Source organism: Myotis brandtii, unplaced genomic scaffold (genome assembly GCF_000412655.1).
Source record: "Myotis brandtii unplaced genomic scaffold, ASM41265v1 scaffold17, whole genome shotgun sequence".
Classification (NCBI taxonomy): domain Eukaryota; kingdom Metazoa; phylum Chordata; class Mammalia; order Chiroptera; family Vespertilionidae; genus Myotis; species Myotis brandtii.
In genome coordinates, this window is record NW_005356259.1 from 7,282,608 (window position 1) to 7,295,757 (window position 13,150).

A 13,150-nucleotide genomic window follows, 5' to 3' on the forward strand; every position below is an offset into this window, starting at 1 on the left:
AGGGACCCCCCCTCCCCCCCGAGTGCACAAATTTTTGTGCACCGGGCCTCTAGTCTATATATATAAAAGCCTAAGCAACCCTTACGACTGGCTGTTAGCTATGATGCACACTGACCACCAGGGGGCAGATGCTCAACGCAGAAGCTGTCCCCCGGTGGTCAGTGCACTCCCGCAGCGAATCTCCCGCGGTCCCTCCCCCTGGTCGGCTGGCCAACCTCCCGCGATCCCTCGCCCTGGCTGGGAACCAGGCACATCTCACGGTCTCTACCCCCGAGCCGGCCAACCTCCTGCGGTCCCTTCCCCTGGCCGGCCAGCCCCAAATTGCCCGATTGCTGGCCAGGCTGAGGGACCCCAACCATGCATGAATTCGTGCACTGGGCCTCTAGTAAGCCTATAAAAGGACAGAGAAAATGAAAAACAAACAAAAAAAGCAATACCACTAGACTATTAAAATAAATGAGTAGTAACTTTAATTGCAGAACTAGGAAAGCAAAGAAGGAACCTAATTTACACCAAGCACAAGAATTGGCAGGCAGAAAAGAGGCCTAAAAACAGAAATATTCACTGGATGTTGTGTAAGAAGTAGAGCTTCTCAGCTGTCCTCCCCGACTTCAAGCAAGTAGGCAACTGTTCCTCCACCATGCTGGCATTAGACTCTGTTATTGGGAGAGGGCAAGGTTTTTGTACTTAGGGACAACAGAAATATCTAATGGCAGAGGCACCTATTGAATATGATGATTAAATAAATGAAGGGACCATACTGAGTGTTATGACTCTCAACTTTCCTAGAACCCTGGTATTAAAAAAAAAAAAAAAAATGTATGTTTTCAAGGCCAGAAAAAAAAAAAAAAAAGGAGAAAAGCCATATTGGAAAATATGACCAGACCAAGAGAAAGGACAGTAATTTAACATGGGTGACCCTACATTCACAGAGAGCTTCCAATCAGCTTTGTTAGTGCCTTAATTTACTTAAAGTATAAGTAATCAGCCATGATCACTAAACATTTGAAGAAAGAACCAAACCAATGACTGAAAACAATGACAAAAAGCATCTGGGAAGAAACTGATTGGAAAATATGACCAGACCAAGAGAAAGGACAGTAATTTAACATGGGTGACCCTACATTCACAGAGAGCTTCCAATCAGCTTTGTTAGTGCCTTAATTTACTTAAAGTATAAGTAATCAGCCATGATCACTAAACATTTGAAGAAAGAACCAAACCAATGACTGAAAACAATGACAAAAAGCATCTGGGAAGAAACTGTGTAAAAAAGGAGAAAAAAACATTTATACATACATATGCACACATAAGTACACATCATTAATATTCTTAGAAAAAAATTAAGCCCATAAAAAGAAGAAAAGAATCTATGAAAAAAAACTCACAATTTTTTTTAAAAGCTCTTGGAAATTAAAAAATTATAGAAACAAACAAAAATCCACTAAAGTGCTAGTGATAAAAGTTGGGGGAAATCCCCTGAAAAGAACAAAAAGCAAAGACATTAAAGAAAGAAGATAAAGTAAAGGAACAACTCTGAATAAGGCAAGATGGTGGAAGTAAACAGTGGGAGTTACTAAGGAATTGAGATTTCAAGGTGACAGGATGCACTGTGTCTGAAGAAGTGCTATGATGGGTAAGAAAGCTAGAGAATTCCAAATCCAGACCTTAGAGCTCTGAGATTAGAGGGTCTAAAAGCCCCAGCAAATGTTGTGAATTGCTTTACCAAATGCCAAGTCATCCAGGTTGCCTGAGATACAGGAAGTCATACAGTAACTATAAGAATGCTAAGTTTTGCAGATTCTGACCTGGAGAAGTAGCACCCACTTACGCACTTAACTGACCAGCCTTAACTTCTCTCCAACCATCACAACCATCTCCAACCACCAACACAGCACATTCAGATTGATTAAGAATATCTTACAGCACATGCAAATAGTTATAAAAGAAGAGCTATTAAACACAGCATAATTTTATTTCTAAGACAATTTTATAATTGTCCCCATTTGTACAGTTCACATTATATCTATTTGCTTTGATTAAAAATTCAGTTTACATATGTTTTCTTCATGCAAATAAAACATTTCTTTTTGGAGCAGTAAGTTTTTATATATGATTTAAATAAACAATAATCTGGTGATCAATAACCTTGTTATCAAATACATTTTGAAGAACAGTTTTTGCCATATGGCTAGCACAGTAAATGTGCTATAAAACATAATTCAAATATTCAGGGGAGACTCTTAGAAATAAAACACATATAAAAATAATAACTAAAACTAAGATTTTCAATTATTTTTGCAAAATCTGAGAAGTTGAGAAGAGGAAAGTACATGGTCTTCCTGAAGAGGAGGATGTGAAGTGGCGTATGAGTCTTGAATGCTTTCATTTTTGATAGAGAGGTTCAAGTGTTAGTTAAAAATACATGGTATAATGTACCTATGTAAATTTCTTTAATCCTCATAAATCTACAAAGCAAGTATTCTTACCCTGATCTTAGAGATGAGAAAAATAAGGTATAAGGTATAAAGAAGTTAAGTAACTTATTTAAGATGTAAACAGACTCAACCCAGGAAACTCGACCTGAAGACCCAAGCTCTTCCCCATGTTAACAGGATGCAGCCTGCACACAGGCATCCCATCTCCTGTACCCAGCGACTGATCTCTGGATAGGCACATGGCTTAAAGCAGTGGTTCTCAACCTTCTGGCCCTTTAAATACAGTTCCTCATGTTGTGACCCAACCATAAAATTATTTTCGTTGCTACTTCATAACTGTAATGTTGTTACTGTTATGAATCATAATGTAAATATCTGATATGCAGGATGGTCTTAGGCGACCCCTGTGAAAGGGTCGTTCAACCGCCAAAGGGGTCGCGACCCACAGGTTGAGAACCACTGGCTTAAAGTATGCTAATCAGAGTCCTTCTGTTGGAGAGGGTGCAAAATACTCCCTTCAGGCCTCTCAGATCACAGGTGGAAGTAGCGATGGCCTGCAGGCCACCAGCTTAAAGAGGTCTAGAGAACTCAATAGAAAGGGACAAAACTAGATAAAACGCCAAAGGAGACCGGGCAGTGGGTGTGGGTGTGGGTACACTTAGAACTGCTACATTTCAGTTCCAGGAACCCTGGTTCCTCCACTTGTTCCTTTAATTCCCTGAGCTACCTTTAGGTCCTAATAATTTGAGACTATATAGTGTTTGTCCACTTAATGCTATTTTGAGCTGTGTTTCTATCATTTGCAACTGAAAAAGTCTTAAGATTCTCTGACCACAATGCAATACTAAAAATAACAAACAGTAAACTTACCACCTAAAAATGTTAAAGTGACACTTAAAAAAATGCACTAAGAAGAAAAATATAAAATTAACTTTACAAATGAGAAAGAAACTAAGGGTTAAGAGCAGAGGTAATGAAATAAAAATAATAAAACTGGTAAAATTTATTGTTCAAACCAAGAGCTTAGAAACAAATTACATTCCAACAAAAATTAGGATATACAAGATGGTCAGAATTTATTAAATTCAAATGATGAAATGTACTTACTCTTCTTTAACATAGTAAGTTTCTTTATTGTTAAAAAAAAAAAAGAGCACTGAATAGAATAATGGTTCTGACAGACATTACTCAAAATGCAACTAACTACCCATGAAAGCAGGAACATATATCTTATTTCTTCCGACAGTGCATGGCTAAGTAGTTCTCATTAAATATTTGAGTAAAATTTGGAATACTGGGCAGTCATTTTAAAAATCATGTTATAGCCCGGCTGGCATAGCTCAGTGGTTGAGTATCGACCTATGAACCAAGAGGTAACAGTTCAATTCCCGGTCAGGGCACATGCCTCCTCGGTTGCAGGCTCGATCCCCACTGTGGGGCGTGCAAGAGGAAGCTGATCAATGATCAAAATTTGTGGAATACAGCTAATGCAATTTTTGGAGGAAAATTTGTAACTTTAAAGTCTTACAGTAGAAAATCAAAAATGTATAAAATCAAAAGATATATAGAATGAATGCCCCACATTTTGAATCTAAAACAAATGTGTGCACACGCGTGTGTGTACAGTGTGGGGCAAAAGTAGGTTTACAGTTGTGAGTACATGAAACAGTTTATTCTTGCATTATTATTATTGTATTATTTTCCATTCAAAACAACTGTAACCTACTTTTGCTCCTTCCTGTATATCTGTATCCATATCTATAAAAAATAGACATCAATATTTTTATTCTGGTGGTGAGATTACAAGTGATTTTCAATTAGTTATGTCTGCTATTTTTGTATTTTAATTTACTCTAATGAACAAATACTTTTATAATTAAAAAAACATTTTAAACAAATTATTTTCCTTGTGTTTCAATTCTAATTTCTGCCCTCCTACTCTGCCTGTCTCTTCAAGTTCTTGCTCCCCAGAATTCCATGCTTGCTCTTCAATTTATAGCCATCCCTAGTAATTTTATTCACTTTTTGGCTTCACTTATCATTGCAAATCAACAATTTCTCAATTTTTTTGTAGTGTCCAAAATTAAAGACTCATATTTCCTTCCTGTTTAAGGATGCTTTTAGATGGAAATCCTATAGCCACTCAAAGTTAAACAGGACTAAAAGAACTCATTATCATTTCTAAAACTTGCTCGTTTCTGCTTTATTGTTAATATTGATAAATGACATCACTATGCACTCAGGTTTGCAATCTTATCAATTAATTCTACCTTAGAAATCTCAATCAAATTCAACTTTTCCTCTCCCTCACCAATGCCATGATTTCAATTTAAGCATCCACCAACTATATTCTAAAAAAGTTCTAGCTTATCTTCCTGCTACCATTCTCCCCTCCTAACAAGCAATTTAATTGTGTTGTATACAGCTTTCAAGGCTGAGCACTGTACTTCTCGGGAAGCTGCCACCCACATTAACTGACTGTAATGGTACCCTTGGCCTGATCATGACTTACCCTGCTTTTAAACTTGGTAGGGTTAAACAACTTAGAGTACTATAAAATCCTTCTGCAACTGGTCCGAACCTATTTTTCAAGTTTCATGTTCTTAGCATTCCTCCTTACAACCCAGAGACATTTAAATCTTTAGTACACCCTACCAAAATCTGAGGTGTTTGTGGGTGCTTCCTTGAATCTGTAGTATCCTTTCTGCTAAAACTTCTAAATGCCTCAAAACAGTTCAAATGTTACCTTGTTCTGTGAAGTAGTCTTTGACTGCCCTAGACAATGATACCCTACAAAGCACTGTTACTAGTCCTATTATTGCACTTGTTACAGTATAGAACAGTCTCAACCCAGAGCTGAGCAAGACCAGGAAGAAGCCCCATATTAGTACCCCTAACAACACAACGCCCAGCCCTGAAGGGGATCAACTCCTGTTTACTAAACTAACACCACACACATCATTACTTTTTCAAAGTAAATAAAAACTGAGTTTGAAATTAGAACAGTTGTATGTTTAGCTGGTCAATCTAAGTCTATAATGAATGTGGCAGACAGACTAGGTTGCCCACACTGATCCCTGACTTTCTGTCTTGAGGGTGAATAGGACCAGTGAATTGCTTCTAACCAATGGGATATGTGTGATCACTTCTACATCCTAGCCCAGTGGTCGGCAAACTCATTAGTCAACAGAGCCAAGTATCAACAGTACGATTGAAATTTCTTTTGAGAGCCAAATTTTTTAAACTTAAACTATATAGGTAGGTACATTGTTATTAACTTCATTAGGGTACTCCTAAGCTGGCCTTTGCTAAAAAGGTCCTCAATCTGATTGAGGTACGTTCCCTGAGGTCGACCCCTTCCAACTCTCCCATCCACACTCGTCTTGTATACTTGTTTCGTCTATCTTTTGTCACCCACGTGCGATTTGCGGACGCGACTAGCACTAACCACTGCACAATGAGACTGCTGACTGACTGGCTCACTCAACTCGTGCATGAATCGCGTGCGCCTCCCCCGCGCTGCGTATCCTGCGGCCCGCCTGCCTGCATCTCCCGTCGCCTGACCGACCAACACCCCCCACTTCTTCTAATGCCACTTCTTCAAAATAGACTCGCCCAGGCCGAAAACCAACTTCTGCGCATGGGCCACGAAGTTTCAATTGCACTGTACGTGCGCGCCCACACATGGTATTTTATGGAAGAGCCACACTCAAGGGGCCAAAGAGCCACATGTGGCTCGCAAGCCATGGTTTGCAGACCACTGTCCTAGCCTATATAATAAAAGCCTAATATGCTAAGTGTCTGACCATTCGACCAGTCGCTATGATGCTCACTGACCACCAGGGGGCAGATGCTCCAACAGGTCAGTTAGCTTGCTGCTGGGGTCCGGCCGATCGGGACTGGGTGAGATGGGCCGGACACGCCTGGAGCCCCTCCCACGGTCCCTTCCTGGCCCCAATTGTGCACCAGTGGGGTCCCTCGGCCTGACCCGTGCTCTCTCACAATCTGGGACCCCTCGGGAGATGTCAGAGAGCCAGTTTTGACCTGATCCCCAGAGGCCAGGCCGAGGAATCCCACCGGTGCACAGGCCTCTAGTATTCACATAAGAGTGCAGCACCAGCCGAAACCGGTTTGGCTCAGTGGATAGAGCGTCGGCCTGCGGACTCAAGGGTCCCAAGTTCGATTCCGGTGAAGGGCGTGTGCCTGGGTTGCGGGCACATCCCCAGTGGGAGATGTGCAGGAGGCGGCTGATCGATGTTTCTCTCTCATCGATGTTTCTGACTCTCTATCTCTCTCCCTTCCTCTCTGTAAAAAATCAATAAAATATATTTAAAAAAAAAAAAAAAAGAGTGCAGCACCAGCCCACCCTGCTAGGCACTCTTTTTTGCTGTCTTTGAAGAAGCAAGCTGTCCTGAGCTTTAAAACTATGAGGAAATGAGTTCTACCAACAACCTGAGGGAGAGAGGGAGCTTGAAAGCAGACACAATCCCCATTGCGTCTCTAGATAACAATCCAAGTTCTGGCCAACACCTTAATTACATTTTTGCAGAGGACCCAAGTTAAGCTGCACCCGGACTCCTAACCTATAGAAACTATGAGATAAATAAATATGTGCTGTTTTAGGCAGCTAAACTTACAGTAATCCTATATAATAAAAGGCTAATAAGCTAAGTGTCCAATTGACCAGTAGGCCGTTCAGCAATACAAAGCATAATCCTATCTAATAAAAGACAAAAAGGGTAATTAACCGTACCTCCGCTACGCTTCCCATTGGCTAATCAGGGCGATATGCAAATTAACTGCCAACAAAGATGGCGGCCAGCAGCCACACAGCTGAAGCGAGCAGGCTTGCTTTCTCCAGTGATGGAGGAAGCCAAGGTTCCCCGCCTGCCGCGGCCCAGCTCTGAGCTCCGGAAGCAACAAAGTTTCAATTATAGAAGCTAAACAAACCCCAGATACCTGCTTTCAGCCGGCCACAGCCTCAGAGCTGGGAGCGCCAGTGACGGCAACAGAGTTTCAATTATAGAAGGTAAATAAATTCCAGAATAAAAAAAAAAAAAAAAAAAAAAAAAGAGGCTGGGGGCTTCCATCCTGGGATGGGGACCCCCACCCTAAAGGGGGTGTGGCCAGCCTGAAAACAGCCATCAGCCCCTCATCCAGGCTGGCCAGGCACTCCAATGGGGACCCCCACCCTGAAGGGGGTGTGACCAGCTGCAAACAGCCATCAGCCCCTCACCCAGGCTGGCCAGGCACCCCAGCGGGACCCCCACCCTGATCCGGGATACCCTTCAAGGCAAACCAGCCGGCCCCCACCCGAGCACCAGGCCTCTATCCTATACAGTAAAAGTGTAATATGCAAACTGACCCTAACAGCAGAATGACTGGGAATGACTGGTCACTATGACACACACTGACCACCAGGGGCCAGACGCTCAATGCAGGAGCTGCCCTCTGGTGGACAGTGCGCTCTCACATGGGGGAGCTCTGCTTAGCCACAAGCCAGGCTGATGGCTGCCAGTACAGCAGTGGTGGTGGGAGCCTCTCCTGCCTCCTCAGCAGCGCTAAGGATGTCCGACTGCAGCTTAGGCCTGCTCCCCGCTGGCAAGTGGACATCCCCTGAGGGCTCCCGGGCTGCCAGAGGGATGTCTGATTGCCATCTTAGGCCCAATCCCCCGGGGAGCAGGCCTAAGCCAGCAAGTGGTCATCCCCCAAAGGGTCCCAGACTGCGAGAGGGCACAGGCCGGGCTGAGGGACCCCCCCCACCCCGAGTGCACAAATTTTTGTGCACCGGGCCTCTAGTATGCTAATAATATGCTAAGGCCACTCAACTGCTCACTACGATGTGCACTGACCACCAGGGGGCAGACAGTCAACTGGTTGACCAGTCACTATGATGTACACTGACCACAGGGGGCAGACGCTCCACTGGTAGGTTAGCTTGCTGCTGGGGTCCGGCTGATCGGGACTGAGTGAGACAGGCCGGACACGCCCTGGAGCCCTCCCGCGTCCCTCCCCAGCCCCAATCGTGCACTGGTGGGGTCCCTCTGCCTGGCCTGTGCTCTCTTGCAATCTGGGACCCCCCGGGGGATGTCGGAGAGCCGGTTTCGGCCCAATCCCGCAGGCCAGGCTGAGGGACCCACTGGTGCAAGAATTCGTGCACCGGGCCTCTAGTTTTTTAATAAGCATCACACAAACACAAGGTATGTTTGAACCTTTTATTCATACAAAGGGCACGTTTTCCCCAATTTCTAAACTGTTAAATAAGTATAAAAAAAATTCATTAGTTAATGCCAATCAAGTACATGCAAAATTAAAACATTTAGGAAGTACTTTGCTACATAAAGCAGTTCCTATACTTCTCTTTTAACCCATTTACTAAATATACCTATTTGTACTTATACCCAGTATATGAAATAAGTATAACATTAAGGCAATCCTCCTTATAGACACAAGCTGGTATCTAATTAATGTTATTGGTAACCAGAAAATAAATAAGAACCTACTTACTAGTTACCAGGGAAAACAATCAAATTGAAGGGGGCAAGAAGACTTGCTGGAGACACTATTGGTGAAACAGCAGAGCTCTTAGTGGCTTAGCAGCCAGCAAAGCATCAAAAGTACTTAGGTCAGGCAGCTCCTATCAGACGATGTCCAGTGCAACACAAACCACTCCTCCCTCCAGCCCACCTTGCAATTTCAAAACATTCCCAAAGCTGAAACTTAGCATGACAGAGTCCACACTTTGGAATAAAAAAAAGCATAAAACACAAGGTATCTCCTACAGAGTTTGAAGTATGTGGAATTACAAGTAAGAAACAAGAATCTCCAGACTTGTTTTTTGGGGGGTGATGAGTTGTCATTAGACATGTCATTTTCTTCTGTCACACCCCATAAAAGTCTTCAACTGAATAAAAGAACATTCAAGAATAGGAAGTAAATTAACCACAATAAATCCACATCTGTCTTAAAGATTAAGATAAATAAATCTGCCTATAAACACAGATTTTATTTAACATATTCAGTTTTAAGAGATAACCCACATTCCTTCAATATAAAGAAGCTTGTTTCTTAGATAACAGGTGGCACCTGAATTACAATCAGCCTACTGAAATACTCAGGGGCACACCACACCCAAACAAACTCAAGCCAATCAAGAAGTAAAAGCAATCCAGTCCCACCGGTTAATTGTCTAGATTAATTCATTTTACATTTTCACTCTCAGCCTCATGAATATTTTATGAGAAATCCACATAATTTCTTTAGAAATAATCTCTATTCACTGGTATATTTTTATAGTCCAATTTACCTCCCCCATCCTTGCTGGATCTTAAAGACTGGATCATTACCACCCATAATAATTACCTTTATGAACATAAGCAACTTGACAGGAGAAAAAAATATAGACATAAAATAAAGCCAAAAAATCCTGTGAGATACCACTAAATTTTAAATATTAGACTATATCCTTAAGACCTGTTATAAACAAAGGTGATAGACAAGAGAAGGCTTTTGTTCACTTTAATACTATTAAACTCAGCAGTCTGAAACTAACAACAACACAAGAAAAACCTATCTCACCTAAAAACTCCTGTACAGTCCAGCCAATGTGGCTCAGTGGTTGAGCATTGACCCATGAACCAGAAGGTTTTGGTTAGATTCCCAATTAGGGCGCATGCCCAGGTTTCCGGCTATGTCCCCACTAGGGGGCATGCAGCAGGGACAGCTGATCAATGATTCTCTCTCATCATTGTTGTTTCTATCCCTCTCTCCCTCTCCCTTCCTCTCTGAAATCAATAAAAATATATTTAACAAAAAAAACAACAACAAAAAAACACCTGTTTGTATTATAATAATATTCTGATGTTTTATCCAACAACTCAGTTCTAGGAAATTTCTGTAAACTAAAACATCTGGATTAAGCACCTCTACAAGTTCTCTCCAGATGGAAAGAATTAAAAGAGTGTACATCACCAAAATACGTTTCCAAAAAAGAGTAAAACAAACCAACACAGAACACCTCATTGAATTTGGTAATTCATTATGATGGAACCAGCAACAATTCACCTTGCTAGACTACCAAATTTAAAAAAACAAACAAACAGTATTGGTTTAGGTTTTCCTTTTCTACAAATTACCTGACAGCCCATAAGAGAATAATTCTGAATCTTATTAGTATCAAATTTTCTTATTAGGAGATATTATTAATACAAACATGAGTTAAAATAAGTTTTATAAAATCACAGTAATAAATTTCCACTAATTCAGAAATATTCCTTTACTCATTATTCAGATGGAGTTACTTTTATACATGCACATTTATACATGCACACTTGCACTTTGTAACTGAATAAACATATTAATTCTATAATACATACTAAAAATTAAATCAATGTGAAGTAAAGTCAAGTCTAATTTCTAAATAAGAATTATCATCTGGCTCCCTAAACCTCAGGATAATGAGAAATACTGTTCTATAAAGTTCCCCTGCCAAACTCATCCACTGAAATAGAGATAAACATCTCATTGAAGCAAATGTCATTGGAAAGATTCGGTTTTACATATATATTCTATCTTCTGGTCTCAACTAGGACTTAAGGTACAAGCACTTTGCAAGTTTTTCAAGAATCCTTCTAAATGCACAGAAGATAAAGTTAATTGCATACAACAGATGCCTTAGTCATTAGGGCTCATTCTCTACAAAGACCTAATTAAGAAAGACTGCCACAAGTTCCTGGTTGTTTTGCTGCTAGACCCAATTACCCTAACCACAAAAGTACTAAAAGAACTAAACGCAAAAATCTAGGGACTTAGATAAGAAAATAGATAAATGCTTTACCTCTCTAACTTTCAGCAACTCAGTCTTTTTCATTTGCTAATTTACTATGACTTAATAGCATGGGTGTCAACTATTTGTCCTCTGCTCTGAATGGAATGTATTTACTTTAAGAAAATAAACCCATACAGGTATACCGACTCTTTGTTAAAGGATATCAGCCCTAAAAAAAAAAAAAAGAATGAACACAGTAATCAGTATACTAAAGAAATAAGAACTATTAACTTGACAAGCCTTTTCCTACTTCCCCTTCTTTAGCAAGCTTTAAATATACATCTTTTGATGATCATAACTGCTAAATACAAGTTTTCACTTAAAAAAGAAATATTTTTAAAAACCAGCTTATCTTTTATTATTGCACTAATCTCCCATTCTCAAGAAACTGTCTTTTGTTATTCCTCCATGTGGTGACTACAGTACCTTCAACTGCATTAATTATAATCAAATCAAAGGAAGGAAAACACCAGTTCTTTAACTAAAACAAATATTTTTTTAACTGGCCCAATTTTAGGAAGCATTAAGTACTTTTATTTACACAGCAAAATGACTTTTAAAATAAGGTAAAGAGTTGTTCTATACTGAATGTGCAAAGCAGTACTGAAAAGATGGGAATGTCATGTTTAGTTTTTTCCATTTTTAATTTATGCCAACGTGAAGGTGGACAGTACAGAACATCAGCACAGATAGCTAAATTACATTATTGGACATCCCACTTTACCAACTGCCTACTCAAATTTCTCACGTTTATAAACATGAATACAAAGGGCACAAAAATGGAGGGGTTGGTGTGCAGTTATCTGTGCTCAACTGTGAATGTTCTATCAAGATACATAATGCAATGAGATGGGAATGTTTACCCTCTACACTGTATCTCTACAGCATCTCTAGAATCTACAGTATCTCTAACCAGATTAACTCTTTCCCCCGCCCCCGTGAAATGGGAGAGGGGTGTCTTGATGCATTTACTATAACTGTTTTGAGGTAGAGATGATCACCATAAAACATAATTGAACAATTCAAACTCATTTTCCTCAAATCAAGTGCACCCTTCCTCCCGTTCCTACATAAAGACACATCACTTTGCTACTAAAAATTTCCATTCCTCACAAGTGACTTTTCCTGAACTCAAGTCAACACTGCTTTGCGCCCAGGCTTTCGACTGACTGCACCTTGTGGGCAGAGAGTTGTGCTTATTACTAATTCCTCTCCTTAAACTCTTTTCCATTTTTTAAATGCTGTCCCGATTAAGCAGGACTCACATTAACCAGGACTCACATTAACCAGTATCTAAAGGATTCGTTTACAGGGGTGAAAAATACACTTTCCATTAATACATCCATCCCACTCCCGTGTGCACAGTAGGTGGGACTATTTGCAAACTTAAGAATTAGTTTTATATATGTTAACCACCATCCAAAGGAGGCAATTCCCTCCATTTTCAAACACTCATGTTGATTCGAGACTCTCTGACTTTTGGCCTTTAGAAACTGCTCACCACTCGAGTCCCAAGACAGAACCACATTTAGCAACGGGTCTTCTGACTTCCTGATACCCAAACCCACAAGCGCCAGGACTGCTGCGTCGGTTCGTTATAAAACACTGTTTGCTCCTTTCGCCTTCCGGGGAAAGCCAGGGCTTTCCGCCCCGGGGCGCCACTGGGAGGGGAGGGTCACGCGTTTGGAAAGCAAACACCGGGGTCTGGCCGAGCGGCGTCCGGGGGGTTAAGTGGCGACTCTCCTCCCCGGAGGCTGAGCCGGCCGGCAGCGCTCAGGCTGAAGGAGAAAAGAAGGTAAAAATAAACGCCGCCGCGGCCCACGTGCCGCCGTGGGAGCCGGGGAGGGAGGGAGGGAGGGAAGAAGGGGGCCGTACCTCCAAACAA

The 13,150-nt window shown here is 41.2% G+C and overlaps 1 long non-coding RNA gene and 1 other non-coding gene across 3 annotated transcripts in view; one reads left to right on the plus strand and one right to left on the minus strand.

Annotated features, from left to right (window-relative positions):
- The window catches only part of LOC102264201, a 128,544-nt gene that overhangs the window by 47,551 nt on the left and 67,843 nt on the right, over window positions 1-13,150 (minus strand). The window contains exon 1 of one of the 2 annotated variants that reach the window (XR_001361418.1): window positions 12,767-12,833. The exons of the other annotated variant lie outside the window; for it this stretch is intronic. This is a non-coding gene — a transcript (uncharacterized LOC102264201). Of the gene's footprint in view, window positions 1-12,766; window positions 12,834-13,150 lie in introns of those variants that run through there. 2 annotated transcript variants of the gene reach the window in all.
- Window positions 12,973-13,150, plus strand: part of LOC106725535 — a 2,057-nt gene continuing 1,879 nt past the window's right edge. The window contains exon 1 of the long non-coding RNA XR_001361420.1: window positions 12,973-13,060. This is a non-coding gene — a long non-coding RNA (uncharacterized LOC106725535). The remainder of the gene's footprint in view (window positions 13,061-13,150) is intronic.